The sequence below is a fragment of the Colias philodice genome, chromosome 6 (assembly GCF_061535455.1).
Source record: "Colias philodice isolate Cphi_HAF_F1 chromosome 6, ilColPhil1 Martin Lab GWU primary, whole genome shotgun sequence".
Lineage (NCBI taxonomy): Eukaryota > Metazoa > Arthropoda > Insecta > Lepidoptera > Pieridae > Colias > Colias philodice.
The window spans coordinates 5,865,427-5,879,414 of record NC_143091.1 but is presented as its reverse complement, the minus strand read 5'-3'; the positions used below and the strand labels follow the sequence as shown (position 1 = coordinate 5,879,414).

At 31.8% G+C, this 13,988-nt stretch overlaps 1 protein-coding gene across 2 annotated transcripts in view; it reads right to left on the bottom strand.

Annotated features, from left to right (window-relative positions):
- LOC149487722 (myosin-IIIb-like) overlaps window positions 1-13,988 on the bottom strand; it is a 34,621-nt gene that overhangs the window by 19,763 nt on the left and 870 nt on the right. The window lies entirely within an intron of this gene.

The following is a 13,988-nucleotide window of genomic DNA, read 5'->3' as shown; positions in this document are numbered from 1 at the left end:
CTCTACTAGGTAGATCATATGCGCATTGCAAATTGGTAGATTAGGTACAACGCTGAGTATGGAACTGTAACTCGATAGAAGTGAACAGTGAGAGATTAAATAATATTTTAACATTGCATGAAATTACAACAATGTTGTAATTATGCACATAGCATGTCATGCTATGTAAGACCTAAGGTTGAGACTACATAGTAGTAGTTCTTTGTCCAGACCAACAATACGTGCTATAACCACGTTTTACCACTTCCCATCTAAAGGTATTGTTTTCTTAGTACTCATCTAACAATAACAAAATATTCTCAAACACATTTCACAGTTTATTAAGATCATAAATGAAGATTGCATACTGCAAGTATTCTCTCGTTGTATGCAATTAAAAATGTTTTTTTTTTGGGAACAATTAATGTTCTTTTGAAACACTGATTAAAAGTATGTTTTTTATGAAAATAACTGCGTCATAGGTCAATTATATCAGGTACCTATTCGCGCATGCGGAAAAGGATAATAATATAATATAATAATATAATATTGTGACTAATAAGGTACGAGGATAAAAATTTGTTAATATTTTATGCTTACAAATAATATGCTGTTTAAATTATCCATGAATGATGTAGTAGGTATATCACGTTCCTATTTATGCAGAATCAGCTTATAGTGTTAGCCATAATGGAAGCCTGAATGTACGCAATTATTCCTAATCGAAGAAAATGTTTGAGCTGTTTACCACAAATGACTTGAATTCTTTAATCTCATTTCTCTTCAATTCTGCACGTACAGGTACTATAAGTATCATAATCCCACGACATGCATTAAAGACTCACACAAATATAAATGCAATTTTTAAATAATTAATGTAAGTACGTAAGATGGAAGTTAATGAACGGTTTTAAAATTGTTTAAATTTTATTTTACCTCACTATTACTTACTTATTATTCCTTTATTTTACACTTACACAGTGTAAAATAAAGGAATAATAAGTAAGAATTTCTGAATTGACATACCTTGTTTGGAACCTTAAATTATTTGATGTATGTATCAAATAGGTTCAGTCTTTAAAAACCATGTTATGTTTTAAATTATGAGTAGTTCTATTTAAAAGTAAAAGCATATAAAATTGTTAAATCGAAAATGCTGCTTACAGAAATATCTAGTAACCTTAAAGTAATTAATGTATTATTGTGTTTTGATAATTGGATGAAGTCGCACCTTTGTATCATTCTATTCTGAACATTTCAAAAGCATATTATCTACTTATACACGTAGTCACGTACATAGCTCTACACTTTAGGCAAGAAGCCTCTCGACAGCTGGTAATCTGCTTACTAAAGCTCACTAATAGTTTAATTCTCATCCAGGGCCATAGCATGCGTAAATAGAGTGTAAATGTAATTTTATTATTATTTTTAATACGCAGCGTTTATTATAAAAATATACCTTTAACTAATTAACTTAATGAGTATAAAGCAAGTACGGACATTATCTCGGTACTTTACCGTGCTGCATGACTGCGATTATTTCAGTGAGCCCGCTACTAATTTTGGAAGGGCCAATCTCTTTCAAATAGTTTTAGCGTGACGATAACTACAATTGTTAAAATCGTCTTCAAAATAAACGTGAAGTTGAAAATTACTCTATCGTAATAGCGAGAAAGTAACACTTTCTAGTCACAATTAAGGTAAATAATAGCTTTCAATTATCGATAACAACGACTGTGATGTATCAAATGAATTGATACGTTTTATCGCAAGTCAATTGTATCTACTTAAAATAACTTTAAAACGTAAAATATATGTTTAATAATTGCATGCAAGTTAAAAGTAACATACCTACTTTGTACGTAAGTATGTTACTTTTAACTTGGCATGTATTTATTAAACATATTTTTTGCACTCTATCTGATAATAAGATTCATCAATACGCCCCGTTAAACAATAAAAAAGTATGGTTCAAATAGAATATTGATTAAGGAATAAGTGTTAAAAATTATCAAAATCGGAGTTAACCTAAATATGAGTTACAGCAGATACACAAGTTTAAAACACGGGTAATAATATATAGTAAAAATGTAAAATATAAAAAACTAGCGGTCCGCCCCGGCTTCGCCCGTGGTACATAATTTTTACGTTTTCTCTACATAAGAACCATCCTCGAACTTCAAGGAATATTATAATAAAAAAATAATTATCGAAATCGGTTCAGCCGTTCTCGAGTTATGCGCTTACCAACACATTTTGCGATTCATTTTTATATATAAGATAATAATTAAGAAAGTTTATACAAAGAGCTAAATTACAGAATATGTAATACAATATGACTAAACGCCCTGTTGAAAAGTGGACAATAGTGTATAAATAAAAATAACCAAACATATTATTATTAGGTATATTATAGCGAAAGTGGTTATTCCATATATGGGAAATGTTTGAAAGTCGTGAATTTTTATAAGGTAACACTAGAAACACAGCGATAGATGGCAGGCATTACTTGCCTTTACCAGCTACAAACCTGTCGACTATTAAATTTAATTTGACAAACGATTAGAAAATTATAAAAATGTAGAAATCTTTATCTAAATAGAAAATAGAATCACAATACTTTTAACCTCTGTTATTTTAAAACTAGAAATGTTCATTAAAGCATCAATGCGTGAAATATTCCTCATAGAATCGATTTATCTTATCAGCCCGGTATCCCGTTGTGAATCGATTAATAGTAACGGCGAGGAGTGTCACGGTTTTTGCAATAAAACGTTGTTCATATTGTTCACAGAGTTAGCATATAGAACGCATGTTGAACTCGATACATGTATTATGGTTTCCACGCAAATCCGATTGTGTGAGCAGAGAACAATACTTTCTTGATTATAATAAAAAGAGGACTAGTATAATAATTTCATATTTTATATTGATTGATTTTATATAGTTGTACTACGTATTTAGTAGAAATTTAATCGTAAGCTATAGAACAAATTTAGTCACAGAAGGAAAACTATTTACAGCCGTGAAAATTGTAATAAAACACTAACACTAATTTCACAATTTGAACACGATATAAGCACACATAAAGCAATCTAGGAAACGCTAAATAAAACTTTTGTCTACGTAGTTTATGGTATTTTAATTTTGTTCTAAACCTTCAGACACACAATTTACATATTTTTTATCAAAGTCATAAAAACATGCATTGCATTAAATGCACACATACACACATACCAGTATAAAATTATGATCTAAAATTAGTTCTGCTCAGACATAAAAGTAAGTAGATAGTACTTGATTGTTGTATTAAACAAGTTATTTTAAATTTGTTTTATTTGGTTATTTGCCACTAATGGAAAACCTCATAAGGTTTTTTTACATGACATTGCCGTCTACGAAAATTTTAATGAGACCATGTAAACCATGTTTACATTATTTTGTATAGTTTGTAATAAATACAAGCCATTAATATTATATAATGATAATAAACGATAGTCCAATAAATCGCTCTTAATTTACTTTAAATTTGTATAGTCGAAACCCATATCTCGTGATAATAATCGAACACGTGATCCCATAATCTGTAAGGTTTCATCCTCACGCACGACTATGGATTCATATTATTTCCACATTACAGCTTGTAACGTGAATCGAATCCAGGCGCAATGTCACGATCAAAACTAATCTGACCGTGACTTTTCCTTCACGTCATTATACTACACGAAACAGAATTTAGATATCTAGACACGAATTTATAATCGAATTATGAAAGTGTCACCTACAAATTAATTTTGGTGGCCTTATTATCATCTAAATGCTAATATAATGTAGAGCTATTAAAGAAACGGAGAAAGGAGATTCAGCAATATTGCATACTAAAAATAAAAATGAAATGTTTTCATAAGAAATACGAACTACTTTGCATAATTGATCGTTATATATACGACTCTTGAACTATAAAATATTAATTAAAAGTTGAAGAATTTGGTAACACAATCCAATTCACAATGGTATATTGTAATTGATTATAAATTTAAATTGTCTGTATTATATAATTTAACCTCAATTCAAATTGAACAAATTTTATCACCATGTATGTATGTCAATACTTGTTAAGATATATCTTTTTTCTTAAATCTTCCCGCCGCTCATTTTTAAAGTTTATGATCCCCAATCAATTCGCATTAAACTAGCAATTAAAATTATATAAAAACTCAGATAATTAATTAAGCTAGCTAGTGCAGCATTAATTTTCGTAAATGCTTAGAAAGAAATACATATTTGATTAGGAGATTGGACTGGCTTTAATAGTCATAATGTTGTGATTACGACACATTCCGTTTGGTTAATTATTTTTTAATTTAAATTCTCAGCGATTAAGTTAAAGAAATTATTTTATTATGACCTTTTAATAGATTACGCGTACGCAACTAGAAAATATGTTTTGATTACCAAATATGTTATGACAAAATTTGATGTGTTTGTGGTAATTTGGACAATATTGTTTTTGCTTATTATTTTAAAATTATGTTCGTGTACTCTGAGATTGTTTCTTATGGTCATTTGCACTTACAATCTAAGTAATCATAGTTTTGCACTAAGTAGATATTAATGAAATGAATATACAGGTAAATGTTACATTAGCTTGAGTGTATTCATATATCAGTGTGTATTGATTGACACACAAAATACCTACATCAATGACAACACAGTGTCCGATTGTAAGCCTGTTTATTGTTCTGTGTTATGTAGAGCATGCTTATCGTACACACCATAACTGTGTTTCAAAATCGACCTGACGTTTCAATATATTCTTCTTATCATAATAATATGTAACTTTCCAATTCAATATACATAAAATGTAGAAATTTCAACACTTTTACACTAATATTTAACATTTTTCGTTAGTGGCTGCATAATGTTGTAGTTTGTATATTTTATTTTTATATCCACCTGTTAATGATCAGTGCTTATCTAGTATCAACTTAATGTTCTTGTTGTATAACCTGTATAAACATTATCATAGTTAAAAAGGCAGTTTATAAGAGAAATCATTATTTAAATCAGGGATGCACAGACTTATTAAGACTAGGGGCCGCTCGGGCATATTATGAACTGATGGCGGGCCGCCGGAAGTATAGGTAATTAAAGACAATAAAGAATTGCTAATAATGTATTAAAATTGAAAAAGAATTTATTAATTTTAAGCGTGACACTGCATAGTACTTACAATCTTTTTTATATTTGGCTCAAATTTACTTGTAGCATCACGTAAAACTGCTTCCAAACTTTCGTTTGCAAGGCGGTTTCGATTTTTTGTTTTGTTATCGAAAAGATTTGTTCACATATACAGGGTGTCCCAAAAAGTAGTGATGAACGGAAGCTGGGAGGTAGAGGACCTAAAGGGCTATCCGAATCACCCCCATGTATGTTATGCGATTTTTCGTATTTTCGGAGTTATGACGTTTTTTTCAATTTTTCACCTATCGCCGAGTACGGTGATATTTTCACTCATGGTGACGTCAATTATTGCGGAAGGTGCTTGATTTTTTTTGTGTGCTAAGCTGAAAGATAGGCCAATTCAGTATGGTAACATTTACTATCGTTAGATCTTTGAATGGAATAAAAAAAAGAATTAAAATGCCAAGAAAGATAAAATTACCCAGTATGTTCTCCACTTCAAGGGCCCGTAAAAAAATAAAATCACATAAAAAAAGTTTTCCATTTGGCTTTTAAAAACTTGCTCTATCTATCAGGTAGCTACCCTGAAAATTTCATTTTATTATTCAGAAGGCTTCAATCGAAAAATTGAAATCTAAATGAGGTAAGTGCAAAAATTGAATTAACATGATGATTAATAAAAACAAATTAAAACCAATAACAAGGTGTTTAATTACCAGAAATTTTTAAAATGACCCCGCTATTGCTCAGTGCAAGTGCGACATCACCGTAAAAAGTTGTCTTTTAAATGTCTGAATGCCCTTTTATCATTTTTAATGGTTTCTTCTGCTACTATGAATTTCCAGGTTATTTCGTTCAAATTGTGGCAGTCTCTCGTCTTTGTAGTATCCCCACGGAAAAAAATCAATAGGGTTTATGTCCGGGGACCGTCGAGGCCAGGCTAAAGGGCAAAGATACCCTGAAAGATGGATTGGTCGTTGCAGCCTGCGCATGCGCTGGTGACGCCTGCCTTAAAGCCTGGCCTGCACGGTCCCTCGACCTAAACCCCATTGATTTGTTTCAATGGGGATACTAAAAAGACCTCGGCTACTTGAGAGAATGCTACAATTTGGACGAAATAACCCGGAAATTCATAGTAGCAGAAGAAACCATTAAAAATGATAAAAGGGCATTCAGACATTTAAAAGACAACTTTTTACGGTGATGTCGCACTTGCATTGAGCAACAGCGGGGTTATTTTAAAAATTTCTGGTAATTAAACACCTATTTATGGGTTTTAATTTGGTTTTAATGATCATCATGTTAATAAAATTTTTGCACTTACCACATTTAGATTTCAATTTTTCGATTGAAGCCTTCTGAATAATAAAATGAAATTTTTAGGGTAGCTACCTGATAGATAGAGCGAGTTTTTAAAAGCCAAATGGAAAACTTTTTTTATGTGATTTTATTTTTTTATGGGCCCTTGAAGTTGTGAACATACTGGGTAATTTTATCTTTCTTGGCATTTAATTCTTTTTTTATTCCATTCGAAGATCTAACGATAGTAAATGTTACCATACTGAATTGGCCTATCTTTCAGCTTACCACACAAAAAAAAATCAAGCATCTAGCGCAATAAGTCACGTCACCATAAATAAAAATCTCATCCTACTCAGCGATAGATGAAAAATTGAAAAAAATGTCATAACTCCGAAAATACGAAAAATCGCATAACATACATGGGGGTGATTCGGATAGCTCTCTAGGTCCTCTACCTCCCAGCTTCCGTTCATCACTACTTTTTGGGACACCCTGTATAGGTAAGCTGGTAAGCCAAATAAGCTGGCACATTTCAGAACGTTTATGCGCAACTCTTTGTACATATTTTTATCAATGCAGCGGTAAAAGTTCAGCAAGTCTCCTTCGTTAAATCTGTTGCGTAAATCTTGGTCGTTTTGAATGTCGATTTCTAACTGCATTGACTCTGGCGCATTTTCAACTGAAATCGTGAAAGGATTGCTGAATATGTTCAACAGAGGTTTCACTTTTTTAAACTCCGAAAATCTGTCTTGAAAAGATTGAATCAAAATACATATCCAGCTTTTCTACATAACTGGAATTAATCGCAGTTTTGTTAAATTTTTCAGCCATTTTCTTATAATTCTGAAAATGGTTGTTATTTCCAGAACTCAATTGCGATGTGAAAAGTGTGCATTGAAAGGATGATACGTGAGCGTAGAGCTGGGATATCAGTTTATTTTTGCCTTGAAGCCGTGTGTTCAAGACATTCAAATAATTTGTTATGTCAACTAAAAAAGCCAAATCACATAACCAATCAGGATTTTTAAGTTCCGGTACATCCCTTTGTTTTTCCGCCAGAAATATTCAGTTTTATTATGGAATATGATTCAATATTTTTCGAATGTACGAGAGTATTATTTATGAATTATGCTGTCGGCGGGCCACCAGTATTCGACCGGCGGGCCGCATGCGGCCCGCGGGCCGCGGTCTGTGCATCACTGATTTAAATGAAAAGGAAATGGTTTCCCTTTTTGTCAATTTCCCTTTCCCATCTTTGAATGATTTCGATGTTAAAAACACAAGCGCTTTATTCATTCGTTTGATTTTATATATTGTGCCTTTTTTGGTTAAAATATTTAATTAGAATTCCAATAACTGGATATATGTATCTTTTGGATTTAAGCAGATTTATATGAATAATGATTTTTAATTAACTTCGCACCGGTACACTAATTGTACGTTAACGATTTTTGAGAATGAACTTATTTCCACTGTAGGTACTTAGGTATACCTTAAGTTATAATTAAACGTTTGTAAGTGTTATACAATATACATAATAGAGCTTAATTACATTCGAAGTAAAAGCTAATAATAGTGTATATTGTGGGAAATATAAATGTAATGAAATTATAGTATAGATGTTCTCTCTATGAATATTTTATATATAAATGGTTTGATTATTTGTTTGCCCCGAAAATGCTCCGAAACTGTTAGACCGACTTTTATTGCACGCCTCATAAGCGAAGCGTTGAGGTGGGTACTACTGTCACTTCGCGCAAAACATCTGATTTTTCAAACTTAAAATGTCTTTATGTATCATACATTGCACTTGTAAGATAATACATACACACACATATTTGTTTTTGTTATTTAAACTAGTTAAAAAACAGTTTAAAAAAGTTCTGTCTTGGACGTCCGTGTGTCTGTATGTGCGGATCCTTTTTCTTGTTAACACGATAGCGACCGAAATACTTTACTAATCGAGTCTTTTTTTTTCTCTTACGCTTGAGTATGCTCAGGAATAGAACCCTTTCATTTTTCAGGGTCTGATTCGATGTGGTTTAATTGTTATTAAATAAACAAAAATAATAATTAATAAATATTTATTAAAAAAAAATTATGAGGCGTGCACTTTTGGATTTTCCAAATTATTTTTTCAATATCAAGGTACATCTTTGTACCTAAGAGCTAGCGCGCACGAGCAACTTAGTCTCCGCAACTATTTTGTCTCTCCCATCAATTTGTATGGGGAGTTGCGTCGCCACGTGCGCGCACTTTCATACTAGCCCATGGGTGGAGAGACAAAATAGTTGCGGAGACAAAATAGTTGCGGAAACAAAGTTGCTCGTGCGCGCTAGCTCTAATTGTAGCCGGGGCAAGAATATTTGCATATTTAAGATGACTCTATATCTATGTTGTTTCAAGTTTCAAGAAACTTTATTTGATATTACATATATAAAACTGGGCGATCCGGATAAAATATTTAATTAAAATTTTTGAAAAAACTAGAAAGTATGCTTAAAAATTGTGTAAGTAAATATAATAAAGGACATCTGACAAAATAGCTCTTAATGAGTCTCATGTTGGTCTCATGCAATCAGGTTGTCGAGGTTCTGTCACTATTTAAGCAAATAGTGCCAGAATTTGCATATACATTAGAACGAACTAGTTTCTAACAATAAGGTTATAGGTCATTTCCGTGAATTAGAAACCGTGACAAACGGAGACTTGCTTCGACGTTGACCCATTGTCACTCCCTACCGCTTCTATTTACACAGCATTAAATATTGAGTCATGAATCATGATATTCTTCAATTTCTTCGTTTTACTTAAGTATCATGTTTTATTCTTCTGTTAAAGATTTAATCGGAAGCGTTAATGTTACAATTTATTTTTATAGGGTAACTATAACATTATGGCAGTCAGTTGCTTTCAAATCTGATTTAAGATACTGGAATATCGTTGAAATATCATCTACTTTAACATCATTATACAAAATGTAGCATTTTAACGCATATTACACTTATGGTTTTATATAGATCATCGATAGTTTGACATTTGAATAACTGCTCGAAACCAAGGCAGAATGTACATTTAAAAAGAGCCACTACCACCGAACTGAATGGGAAAGGTCTAGATTATTTTATTAGTTACGAAAGTTCAGCTTGCAGACTCGTGTGCAAATTACAACATAAATTTCATCACGAGTCAGAGTATTCTTCAACTATTTTTTATAAAGTATAATGGTACAATAACAATTAAACTTTGCGTTAAAAGTAATAGATTTCTTTGAAAGGATTATGCAAATAAAGATTTTCTAGTTGAGTTGAGTGAAATCCTCGATTGGCTTAGAGCAACGAGGTCGATCTTGCAATTGTATAGGCGCATCGTTCGCTCTGATTGACAACTGCCGTGACGTATCGATGCTGGGCCATTTCACGCGACCGCGACCAATGTACAAATTAAAACAATCTGTACCGCATTAAATATGAAGCGTTTTAGAATGTTTCTGTTAAACTCGTCGTTTTGTGAAAATTCAATGCACATGAGTGATGTCGCACTTGGACAATTAGATACGGAAGAGACAAGCGAACGAGCATGCTAACCGTCACTCCGTTTTCTTCCGTTGTGCTTTTTATATGAGCTATCATCTATAGATTATGTTAAACCGTACATGTCTGTAAATATACGTCATTATGTACGTTTTAAACATTCTACCTAAAAGTCGCTTACAATCCATTCCAATTTTATTTTATGTTTTAAATGGTAAGCATAAATTATAGAAACTAATATTGCAATCAAATGAAATTAAAGTTATATCAGTTTTTAAATTATTATTATGCATGCAATTTACCTATATGGTAGTTCAGTGTGTCATTCAGTCGAACAATACTGGGAGTCTAGTTAAGAAAATCGTGATGGGAAAATAGCAAAACAATAACTTCGATACAAAGAACACTCCCTCGTCTGTATGTGGTATAACGAAGGTATAAAAAATAAACCTACAAGTACATGCGATTGTATTAGTTCGATGATAATGATCTTTTAATAGTGAGCGTGAGACATAAATACAGACATCAGTCATGTCATACAAAATGGATAGTGAGTTTGGTACTTAAATAACCTTATGCTTTTGTTGAGGCAGGTTAAAGGGGAAAATTTAATGAAATAATACTGGTACCAGTCCCACTAAAACCTTTTCTTAAAAAAAATAAAAGAAGAAGCATTTGTCACTGTGTTTCTGAAGTAAGGACAAAGATAACAAAGTTAAAACAGTTTGGACAATTATTAATGGTGAAATGGGCAAAAGCCGGACAAATAGTACCATAAAACTTGTAAATGCTGGCAGGGTCATTGACAAAAGTGCTGATGTTGCGCTTGCTTTTGAAGATTTCTTTCGTAGTGTCCCTGTTAGTATTACTAAAAAATTAAATTCATCATCAGTGCTTGCGGAGTCCTATTTGAGGGACCATGTTGCGGAGTGTAATGTATTATTTGAATTGCGACATGTGACTGCAGATGAAATTGTTAAAACTTTTAAAACATTAAACTTAAAAAAAACATGTGATCTCTGGGGAATGTCTGTGAATTTAGTAAATAATATTATAGAAAACATTGCCAACCATTTAGCGTTTATATTTAATCAATGTTGTGACTGTGGTATATTCCCTGATTTATTAAAGTTTAGTAAAGTTATTCCTTTATTCAAAAGCGGTGACCAAGAAGACTGTAATAACTATAGGCCTATTTCTATTTTACCAACTTTGAGCAAAGTCTTCGAGAAATTGATTTTAAACCAATTATGTAGTCATTTTGTTTCAAATGGTTTACTGCACGCCAAACAGTTTGGTTTTACAAGGGGGCGCTCTACCACTGATGCTGGAATAGCTCTTTTGTCACATATATATAAAGCATGGGAAAATTCAAAGAATGCTTTGGGGATATTCTGCGACCTTTCTAAGGCTTTCGACTGTGTAGAACATTCCACTCTATTACGGAAACTAAATTTTTATGGTATCAAAGGTTTATCTCAGGACCTCATAGCTTCATATCTTCAGAACAGGGTACAGACCGTTGTTGTTAATGGAGAGAAATCTTGCGGTGCGCCGATTAACATTGGTGTTCCGCAGGGATCTATCTTAGGACCGTTTTTGTTCTTAGTGTATATTAATGACCTACCTTATTATTTGCAGGATATGTGTGAAATAGTACTGTTTGCAGATGATACCTCATTAATATTTAATGTGGATAGATATGACACAAATGTTGACGAAGTAAACTCTGCTCTTTTACGCATATCTAATTGGTTTAATGCTAATAATTTATTATTGAATGCAAAAAAAACAAATTGTGTAGAGTTTATCCTTCCAAATGTAAAAAAAGGTCAAAAGGGATATCATTTTAAACGGGGAGGTATTATACCCTGTCGAGTCTACTGTTTTTCTTGGTTTGACACTAGATGAGAAGCTACAATGGGGGACCCATGTTGCCACCACCGCTGCTAAGCTCAGCTCAGCTGCATATGCAGTTCGAAGAATAAGGCATCTCACCGATGAAGATACGGCTAGATTGGTTTATTTTAGTTACTTTCATAGCATTATGTCCTATGGAATTCTACTATGGGGCAGGGCTGCAGATATAGAAACTATATTTATATTACAGAAAAGAGCCATACGCTCTATATATAATTTACGTGCTCGGGACTCACTAAGAGATCTCTTTAAGAATATTGGTATCCTCACTGTACCATCACAGTATATATTTAATAATGTTTTACATGTACACAAAAACGCGGACTTACACACAAAAGTAGGAGATAGACACTGTTATGGCACAAGGAATAGAAATAAAATTGAAATGCCATTTTATAGGTTAGCTAAAGTTAAAAATTCATTTATGGGCCAAGGTATACGTTTTTACAATAGAATTCCTCATAGTATTAAAGAGTTTAGTAGTGTTAAATTTAAAACTTATTTAAAAAATGTATTAGTTCAGAGAGCCTACTACAGCATTAAGGAATATATGGAAGATGAAAATCCATGGAGGGTTGTCGCGTAAGAATAACAGGACAGTTCTTTGGCATATTATGATAATATATAATATTATGTAGTTAGATGTAAGTAACATGTAATGTAAAATTATATTGTATATGGACATGACTTTAAAAGAGCAACTATGGAGTTTCTTGCCGGTTCTTCTCCATAGATACTGCTTTCCGAATCGGTGGTAAATTTAAAGAATGTAATGACGATTCAAAAGTGCTTCTGGAAGAAGTCTAATTGAATAAATAAATGTTTGAGTTTGTTTGAGTTTGAGTTTGAAGGAGTAAACAGTTACTTCTTTGAAACTATATAAAACATTCAAAAAATAATCTAAAATTGTTAGTTGATAGACAAGTATGCAACCATGTCTAGTAATTATTAAGCTAGTTACTTTATCCTCTTCATTATAGCATCAATACCACAATTTATTTGCATTGTTTACTTTACAGGTATAGATAAAACTCATTAACACATTGTACACATATTACAAAACCATTTATCAATTTAAATTTAAGATACCAAATAGCGGGGAAGACGCATAATTAGGTGAAGACTTAATTGCCAATTAAAATGATTCTGTTAAGTAACACATTATTTATTACCGCGGCATTAATATTATTAAAAAATGTTTATATGAATTGTTTGTTATTGTTCCGGTATTTTCTGTTTATGAACATTAGGAATATCTTTCTGGCGAGATAGCTTGTTGCTAACAGTTAACACCCGTGTTGACCGATTACATAAAATTATTGTTTTTCAATATTCACATACCGGATTTAGAAATTCAATTAAAGTTGATCACTTTATAATATTATGTCTTTTTTAAATTTGGGTTTTAGGAATAGAAAGAAAATAATGAATACCTACTAATGCCTAGTATAATTACGCAAATACGCAATACAATGAAAGTGTATAAAAGTAAATCCTTACTTTAAAATTTATTATATTTAAAGTTTAAACTTTAAACACATCCGAGTCGACACCTCTGAATGCTTAGAAGTGAAATAGTGATAGTAAAATTAGTATAATGGGAGGTCGTTTATAACGATTTAAACATTTAATGTGATAAATTAAATAAATTAAATGTCTCATTAAATAAAATCGAAATTAAATAGGATTTTTTATCGATTTTTTTTTTCATTCTAATCGCTTGAAAAGAATATAAAATTAAGATACTTACCTATTAGATAGATACCTACCTTATTAGTTTTTTCCCACAACCTTTATCATAACCTTTAAAAGAGTTTAGTAAACCAATTAACGATACGGAGGAAAAAAATCAAATAAAGATAATGCAAATATTTAATGATTTTTGTTCTACCTGATTATGACTCATGGCCATGAGAGCCAAAAGTCACGACTCTTACCTACCTACCTAGGTATTTCAAGGATATTTTGTTGTTTGCAATTTTGATAGATTTTAGTAATTTATAATACCTAGGTACATTGTACATTTTTGTACGATAAAAGTTTGATAATCACAGATTACGTAGGTACGTG